Genomic DNA, 9,131 nt, shown 5'->3' with positions numbered 1-9,131 from the left:
GAACTTTGAGGCGCCTTAAAAATTTTCCAATTTTAAATTATACTCCATCAAATTCGTAGTATCAGCATTTTGATCGTAGTAACAAAAATTCTTGTGACCGAACGACTTCAATACTTAGCTTCCGTATAATTTTTGCAGTAAATTGTAAATGTGATGCTATTGCATGAAATTTGAATAGGTTTCCAATTGTAGAGGGCGCTGTTGCGTTTTGGCGCAACAAGAAGGATTTTGTGGTACGCCATTGTAGCTTTGTTTTTAGAGGTGTTTGACGTTGCTTGTTCTCATCTGTGGTTGGCAATTTGTACATCGAACTTTTAAAATACTGTAGTTGCTTTTCGTTTCTTTTTTTTTAAAAAAAATTGAAAGATAACGGTAAGAAATGTAATGTTGATTAATCTAGAATATTAACTATTAATGGAATATATTTTACAATGCATGCAATATTAATGAACATTTATCTTAATTTGATCTTCAAGTTAGTAGGAGAATCTTAGAAATTACCAATTATGAACTTGTTTGGTTTTAATTTTAAACGAGCAGTTTTTTCTATCCTCATTGTCAGTGGGCCAATGATGAGATTTATTCATTCTAGGTTAATTGAGTTGTGTATGTATATATACATATTTAAAAATGGTAAATAATTCGCACCTTGTGTTTTTTCGGTTATCTTTTACGTAGCCTCTAGCGTCATTATTCTTACAATAAACGGATGTTCAGCTTTCAAAAAAAAAAAAAAAAAGAAAGAAACATTTACATTACATAGTTGTATTATGACGATATATAACGGACCCGAGCGTATACGAAATTTTAATGTTTGATCTATCTTTGATGTTAATAGCTCTATTGCAAATCTATTTTCTTTTAAGTGCATTTTGCGAATGCGTTCGCACCTGTTCATCGTTCGTAGCTATGACGTTGGGATTTTAATGAAGTATGGCTACAAAATTTGGTTATCATCTCAGTGGTTTAAATCGAGTATTAATTTTTTTAAAAAATGTTTTCTAATGGAAAAATTAGAAAAAACAATTTAAGGCAGCAGACCCAAGCATGTTATTATTATTGTTATTATTACCACTGGCTACTCCAGGAGTCCTTAGACTCATCGAGGGAGGCCCTAAACATCATGTTCACACAGCTGTTCAACATTCTCACAGTATCTATCATACCTTGCCTTGAACTCGCTCACTGTCATAGCACCCACAACAGACTCTGGCAGCTTATTCCACTCATTTACCACTCTAAAAGTAAAGAACCCAGCTCTAACACCCCTGCTAACCACGCTCTTGCCCAGCTTCCATGGGTGTCCCCTAGTTCTCCCACCACCAGTCCTGATCTCAAAAATATCATCTGAATTAATCCTATAGAATCCTTTTAGCAATTTGAATGTCTCAATCATATCTCCCCTCTTTCGCCTATCAACTAGTTTCTGCAACCCACAAATCTTCAACCTGTTCTCATATGGTTCATTCCATAGACCTGCTATCATCTTAGTCACTCGCCTCTGGATCCTCTCAATCTCCTCCCCATCAAGAAGGAACCGAGGTGACCAAATCTGGGCACAGTAGTCGAGATGAGGTCTTATCAGGGCTCGGTACAGAGGTACAATAACTTGTTTTTCTCTGCTCGTCAAGGTATTTTTCAACAACCAAGTGAGTTGATGAGCTGATTTAGCTACTTTCGCAATGTGCCCCCTAAACTTCATCTCCATGTTACAACTGATAATTCCAGTACAAAGCCGAAAACGGATCTAGGTACACTTATGTCAAATGATAAACATTATACAAGAACGTTATTGCCTAATGTAGATTTTTTGTATGATTTATGTTATTACATAGACCTCCACAAAGAAGACCCTAGTTGGAGACTACTCAACATATGGCCACAGTATTTTTCTGTTAACTGCACATGTATCCTCTGCCCAGTTTGTTGGTTTTGCAGGGGGGGGGGAATGCAATTAGCAATCTTTCTACAGGGTTTTCTTATTTCCATTAATTTAATTTTAGAATAGTGATCAATTGTTACTGTTGTCTCCTTCCTAGTTTGCTAGTATGGCTGGTATATGACCATTACTTCTCTCCAGTAACAAATTACAAAATGATGATGTGACATATACATGCAACACTGATTGATTTCACTGGAAATTACATTAATCACTTTATGCTGCACTAAGGTAGGGGAAACACACACATACTGAAAAAAAATAAAATTAACAAATAAACAATTGACACTCCTCCTTTTTTGCAAATCAAGGCCATTTAGCCTGCCTAACAATCTAATTTCATTGTTCTGCTTGTTTCATCTTCCTGAGTACTGTATTATTTTATCTTATTCTTTATTTCCATTTAGTTCTTTTTGTCTTCATATTGCTTTTTATGTATTGTATAACCAGTGACTTTGTGAGCAGGGTTTGTATATCATTTAAACAGAATAGGAAAGGTTAGCAGAACAGGTATTTGATGGCAAGAAAAAGATCCAAAGGAAGACCAAGATTTAGGTGGATTGATTCAGTCATAAGTGCCTTATTAGAGTTCCGACATCAGTAATAAACTAATTTGGAGGATAATTGTTGATAGGAGATTAGTAATGTAAACTTAATCATGTAGTACTGTCATAGTAGTTATTCATTGTACTATTACTGTCATAGTAGCCTGTTACAAGTAAAAGAAATAATGAATGTGAAATGAAATTCTACTGAATGAAGATATGTGGGTAGTAGATGCAGAGGTTATTCAGCTGAATGTGCCCATTTTGCTAAAAAAAAAAAAAAAAAAATAACTATCAACCTTGTGTATACAACATGGAGCTGAATGCAATATTTTCACTAGATGAATTTAGATATATAAGTAGGGTGTACAGCTGTTTCATAAACTGAATAAGAATTCTGCATTGGGGACTAATTGGATGTCAACATGGCTGTGCAATTTTGAGTCTTAGAACACGTAAAATTCCATAGGAGTAGAAAGGATGTATGATAATCCCATTGCACAAGTGTGGTGAAAAGAGTTGCATTTTACAATGCGAGTCATCATAATGCTAAATACAGATATAGATCTTATCTGTTCAGGTCTCATTTTTAATTTGATATCCTCATTTAAGGTCTACACATTCTCTTTCCAACTGGCTTATATTTTATTAATTGTTTAGGATATCAGATGTTGGTCATTTATATTTGTTTAGTTTTTCTTCTATTGATTTTATTTTTAGTTCTTTTAAAATATCTTCTTTCCTTTTTTCTAATGTGTATTTTGTAATTTTTATGAATCTCATTTTACTAATTGCCCAGATTGCATTGCCATATAATAATGTAGGTACTACTAAATTATATTTTTAAGCATGCTTCTTTTTTGTATATATTTGGATTGAGCAGCACTTTATTTATCAGGCTTATAATCTAAAAATTTTGAAGTTTTTAATTTTTTTTTCCTGTCATATATTTCAAATCCAAGATAACTAAAATTATTTCTCTGTTCTATTATTTTGTTATTAATAACTATTTTACTTCTAACTGCAATTTTCCACAAAATGCCATTGTTTTAGTTTTACCTATATGTTCATTCCAAACTGTTCTACTATAATGTTAAATTATATATTGCTCTTTATAAATTATCTTATCTGATATTGTTATTATTAAGACAGACCTCCACGCAGTCAGGAACTTATCAAGAGAGGCCATGCTATTCATACTAGCTGTCATACGTTCTTGAATTCATTCACGCTACTTGCACACAACATCCACTGGCAATCCATATGTCACGGTTTGTTTCAGCATTACAATTATTCCCTGATTTGAATTTACAGTTTTTGCTATATGACCCTTGAACTTCAACTTCCTGTACTAAAAACTCCAAGATCCCTAGCCTCATCAATTTCTTCAAGCATAATCCCACCAATATAATACGACATTGGATATCTAATCACAACAAAGCGCATGACTTTATTTATTAACACTGAAATGACAGTGTTTTCACATACCACAATTCCAACCTATTCAAATTATTTTTCAAGTACTGCATATCAGCAAATAGCTGTATGCATTTCAAATCCTTTCCAATGTCATTAATGTACAGATTGAGTAACAATGGACCAAGGACTGATCCTTGAGGCAAACCACTGGTTACCTTGATTATTGCAGATTCACACCCACCATATACAACTTTTTGGTATGTCAGTCAGCCATCCTCTTATCCATGCCAATAGTTTATAATTGAATCCATATTCTCCAATTTATGCAACAGTATTCCATGTATTCTATCAAAAGCATTAGCAAAATCCCAAAGTATCATGATGTATCCATTTTCCTTGTCTCAGTGGTAGTATTATTATAGAATGTAAGCAAGTTGTTTAAACATGACCTTCCCTTAGTCAACCTATGCTGTTCATTGCAAAGTAGATTCTCTACCAACCCATTTCTGAATGCGAGCCATAACCAATTTTTCAAAAATACTCCTGAGATACTGATTGGTTGATAGGTGAATACATTGGTCTTTGCATTACCCTTGTGCAGTGGGACCATATATTCTTTCCACTCCTGTGAAATCTTCCCTGTTCTGTTCTTTTAGCAATTTGCTACAACATGACCTTCCCCCTTAGTAAACCTGTGCTGTTCATTGCAAAGTAGATGCTCTATCAACCCATTTCTGAATATGAGCCATAACCAATTTTTCCCAAATCTTCACCACTACTCTGGCCGATAGTCTGATACATTAGTCTTTGCTCCACCCTTGTGCAATGGGATTACCATACATTATTTCCACTCCTGTGGAATCTTCCTTGTTCTGAGACTCAAATTATATAGCCTGGTCAAGGGAATAGCCAGTTCAGCTGAACACTTTTAGCACCTATGCTGATATCCCATCAATTCTATTGCAGAATTCTTATTCAGTTTGTGCAACAGCTCTTACTTCCTCCTCATCCACATGAGTTTCCTCATACGGTGAAGAGATAGCAGTGAGTTCAATGTTGCATATACCAGGTTGATAGCTTTTAGCAAAATGGCAGAAGTGATGTAACATACCATCTGCATTCAGTAGTTACTCGTTCGAATTCACTCTTTCTTTTACTTAGCATATTGATAGAATTCTTTTGGGTTGTTTTTAACTTGCAGAGCTAGTTTCTTTTCATACTTGGACTGAGCTTTCTGCACAACACTTGTGATTCTTCTGGCCTGTTGCTTATAATTATCATAACTGACATCATCCTTATACACACGCTATTCCTTCAACATCAACCTTTTCTTACGAATCTCTTGCTTAATAAGATTACACATCCATTTGACTCCTACCCTGTTTATTCTATGAACTCTCAGGAAACATTCTGATATCACATCATTTAAGTCAACTCATTCCACACATCCAAAAAACTCATCCACTGGATCTACTGATTCATATTACGTGATCATTTGCAAATGTATTTATATTATGATTCTGGAAAATTTCTATATCTGAGTTATTTAATTTAATAACTTAAATAATTTAACTTGTAAATATTAAAATGGGTTGGAGACAGAGGACATACCTGTTTTACTCCTTAGTTGGCTTATAGATTGTTTTTCAGACATTTTTATTTCATTATTTTTGTACATATTCAGTATTGCTCATAGTAAAATATTAAGTGTATTTATTCTTTGTAATGTATTTGTTATTATTATACAGGTCCCTCCATGGAGTCTGTGGACTCAGTGCACAAGGCCGACCTATAAAGAAATCTAAGTGAGAGAGAGTAAAAATTGTAGGATTACTACCTAGATATGATAGTACTGAGTTAAGGAGAGCCATGATAGCAAATGATTTCGTGCGCAGGCTATGTAGACGATACGGATAAGATTTTTAGATGTGTGGGATGTGTTTGTTGGCATAAAAGATTTGTATTAGAATGATAGCCTGCACTTGAATTCATTTGGCATCAGAAACCTGGAGAAATTACTTCTTGATATGAGACCCAATGCAGAGAGAGTCAGGGAAACGATCAAGGGAGGAATAGGAAAAATTTGTGTGAAAGTTCAGCTATGGTATACAAACATAATAAAGATTTGAATACCTTTGAACATGGTTATGTATGTGGCGAAGGAGTGGGAAAAATATGCTTTAGGTTTGGACTTTTTAAGTATGTCTGGGGAGGGAAAAGAGGAAATTCTAGAACAAGACCAAATAGATTGTATATCTAATTATAAGAATAGGCTAGGTTCGTCATTTATTATGTCTATACACAAATGCCAGGCGCATTAGAAACAAAGAGATTGAATTTGTTGCTTTATTGAATATGATGTGGCATAAGTGAAACCTAGCTATCAAAATCAGACATCTATTTTTAGGAATGACAGAAGAGATAGGAGAGGAGGAGGGGTGCTACTAATGATATGAAGTGACTTAAGTCCAGTTAGGGTAGAAATACAAGAAAACGGTGGTAACAATGTCCCATGTAATGATGAGTTTGAGTTTATCTGGTGTGGAGGTTAACAGAATGAAATATATGGTGGGGGTATTGCTACAGACCTTGCAGCTCAGTTGTAGTGGACGAAGAAATGCATCACCAATTTAGCCTTATGGGTGACTTTAATTTTCCAAACATTGATTGGATAGAAGAGAAATCTCATGATAAGAAAGAACAGGAATTTATTGAATTGTTGCGAGACAACTTTCTCAAGCAGCATGTGAAAGAAGAAACTCGATGTCAAAGAGTGTTGGATTTGCTCATAGTGTCAGAAGGGATCTCTGTCGAGAATATGGCTATTTTGCCACCAATTGGTGACAGGGTCCACGCAGTTAGCCTAGTGGCTGTGTGCTTCGTAACTATATGCCTGGGGAAGGAGTGCCCTAGGTTTGATTCCTGTCAGTGATGTGAGGAGCTGAAGGATCTTCCTCAGCCATAGCCAAGTTAGCTAGTCTTGGGCATGAACAGTAGGGTTTTTTTCCCAGTTTATCCTGGGATTTTTCGTCCTGCAAAGCAGGCAAACTGGCCTTGAGAACTTAACACTACGGACATAGGATAAACCAGGGCATAGGGCTGACCACCTTATCCTGTGAATGGTTTGAGGTCCGATGATTAATAAATCCTTGACACTGCAAGGTAAAAGAGGGGAAAAGGAAGATGAGAAGATGGTGACAGTGATCACGCGGTTCTTTCTTGGGAAGTATTTACTTGTATTGAAGCTCCGATTAAAACAAGTTACATGCCGAAATACAAAGCAGGAAATTATGATCAACTTAGAAGAATACTATCTTTGGTCCCATGGTATCAGTTACTGAATGGAAAAAATGTCAGCAATGCATGGGAATCTTTGAAAAAGTGCTTGAATGAGGCAGTATCTCAATGTATCCCTTGTGTTCGAAGAATAAATAGGTTGGGAGTGAAATGGATGTGCAGCCTTATTAAGCAAGAGATCCACGAGGTGTGGAAAGAATATCATGAGATTAAGAGTGAGAGGCGTTATGAAATATATAAAGCTCAGGCTAAAAAATAACGAGTATTGACTCGTTATTTTTTGGCCTGATATTGTGAGACAAGCTAAAGCGGAGTATGAAAAGAAATTGGCCATGCAAGCTAAAGGCAATCCAAAAGAATTTTATCATTATGCCACAAGCAAAAGAAAGAATGAATGTGGAAGAATAACTTTATTGAATGCAGATGTACACAAGTGTCAGAAACTAAGGAGATTGTTCAGTTAACCCTTTAACTGCTACAGTAGAGTTAACTCGATTTGAACTTTCAATGTGTAATACATTATAGTAACTATTCATATTTTATAATTGTGAAAATAATTCAGCAAGGAGAGTCATACTGGTCATTTAGTAGCTCAGCAGTTAAAGGACTAATGAGTGCTCACTTTGCTAAGAGATATATCAACCAGGTGTATGTAGCATGGTGCACAGTGCTACTGCTACGTTGGATGAAGAGTTAGAGGTTCATGAAAATGAGATGATAAGAATTTGTCAATAGGGACAGATGGAATATCTGCCTGTTTGTTAAAGGAATGTTCAGCTGAATTGGCTAGGCCTTTCACACATTTGTATAACTTGAGTATCAGCTCAGGAATGATACCACATGAATGGATGGAATGTATGATAGTTCCATTGCACGAGGGTGGTGAAAAAACTGTGTAACTACCGACATTAACATCTCTGGTGTGGTAGTGGAGATTTTAGAGAAGTTGGTAAGAACTTGCATACAGAAATGGGTAGACGAGCATTCTATATTCTGCAGGGAACAGCATGCGTTTACTAAAGGAAGGTCATGTTTTAGCAATTTGCTCATATTTTATAACAATGTTATAGCTGAGTTGGATAAAGGGAATAGATACACTATGATAATGTTGGATTTTTCTAAGGCTACCACACGATAGGCTGTTGCATAAACTGGAGAATATGGGAATTGGAACATAATCTATTGACTTAGATCAGGGGATAGGTGAACAGACAGATATCAAAAAGTGGTATACAGTGGGTGTGAATCTGCCAGATTTATTGACCTTATCAGGACGAGGATCAATGCCCTGCCTATTCAAGCCTGCACAGCTCGATGGGGTAGTGACAACTCCAACTGTAGGGCTGGCTGCCACTACAGTGAGACATTGTCTCATATAGCCCAGTGTTGCTTCTGCACCAATGGGATCCACGTGAGGTGGCATGAAGCCGTGGTCTCCATTCTGAACAACTGCTTTAAGAACAAAGGTTGGGAGATTACAGTGGAGCCACATTATAGGACCTCCGTGTGTTTTCGTAGGCCAGACTTAGTGATTAAAAGAGATGGTGACATTTGGGTAGTTGATGCCCAGGTGGTGGGAACTGGGCTCCCACTAGCCTATAGCCATAATAATAAAGTAAATTATTATAAACATAACCAAGATCTGGTTAGTAAGATACAGGAGGAGCATGGGGAGCGCCACCATCTCTTTACATGGCATGTGGAGTGCAGATAGTTATAAGGACTTAAAACAGCTTGGGCTTACGCAGAAGGATATAAAAGTTCTTTCCTTGAGGGCACACTGGTGGCATGGCGTTGCCACCAGAGAATGACTACAATGATAACTAGAACTGGCATAGGGTCTTGTAAAGGCTTAAGCCTATATCAAGTCGGGATGAAATGTCTTGAAGTGATGTAAGGGTAGTACTCCCCATAACCAGTACAAAGATTAA

The 9,131-nt window shown here is 36.2% G+C and overlaps 1 protein-coding gene across 2 annotated transcripts in view; it reads left to right on the top strand.

Annotated features, from left to right (window-relative positions):
- The first annotated feature begins 237 nt into the window (after window positions 1–237).
- LOC150105890 (serine/arginine-rich splicing factor 7-like) overlaps window positions 238–9,131 on the top strand; it is a 47,832-nt gene continuing 38,938 nt past the window's right edge. For both annotated transcript variants that reach the window (XR_016548461.1, XM_090394384.1), the window contains exon 1: window positions 238–372. The gene's annotated coding sequence lies outside the window, so the exon portion shown is untranslated. The remainder of the gene's footprint in view (window positions 373–9,131) is intronic.

The sequence above is a fragment of the Typopeltis vanoorti genome, chromosome 6 (genome assembly GCF_054136105.1).
Source record: "Typopeltis vanoorti isolate ZY-2024b chromosome 6, IOZ_Tvanoo_1.0, whole genome shotgun sequence".
In the NCBI taxonomy this organism is placed as follows: Eukaryota; Metazoa; Arthropoda; class Arachnida; order Uropygi; family Thelyphonidae; genus Typopeltis; species Typopeltis vanoorti.
This window is presented reverse-complemented; position numbering and strand designations above follow the sequence as displayed.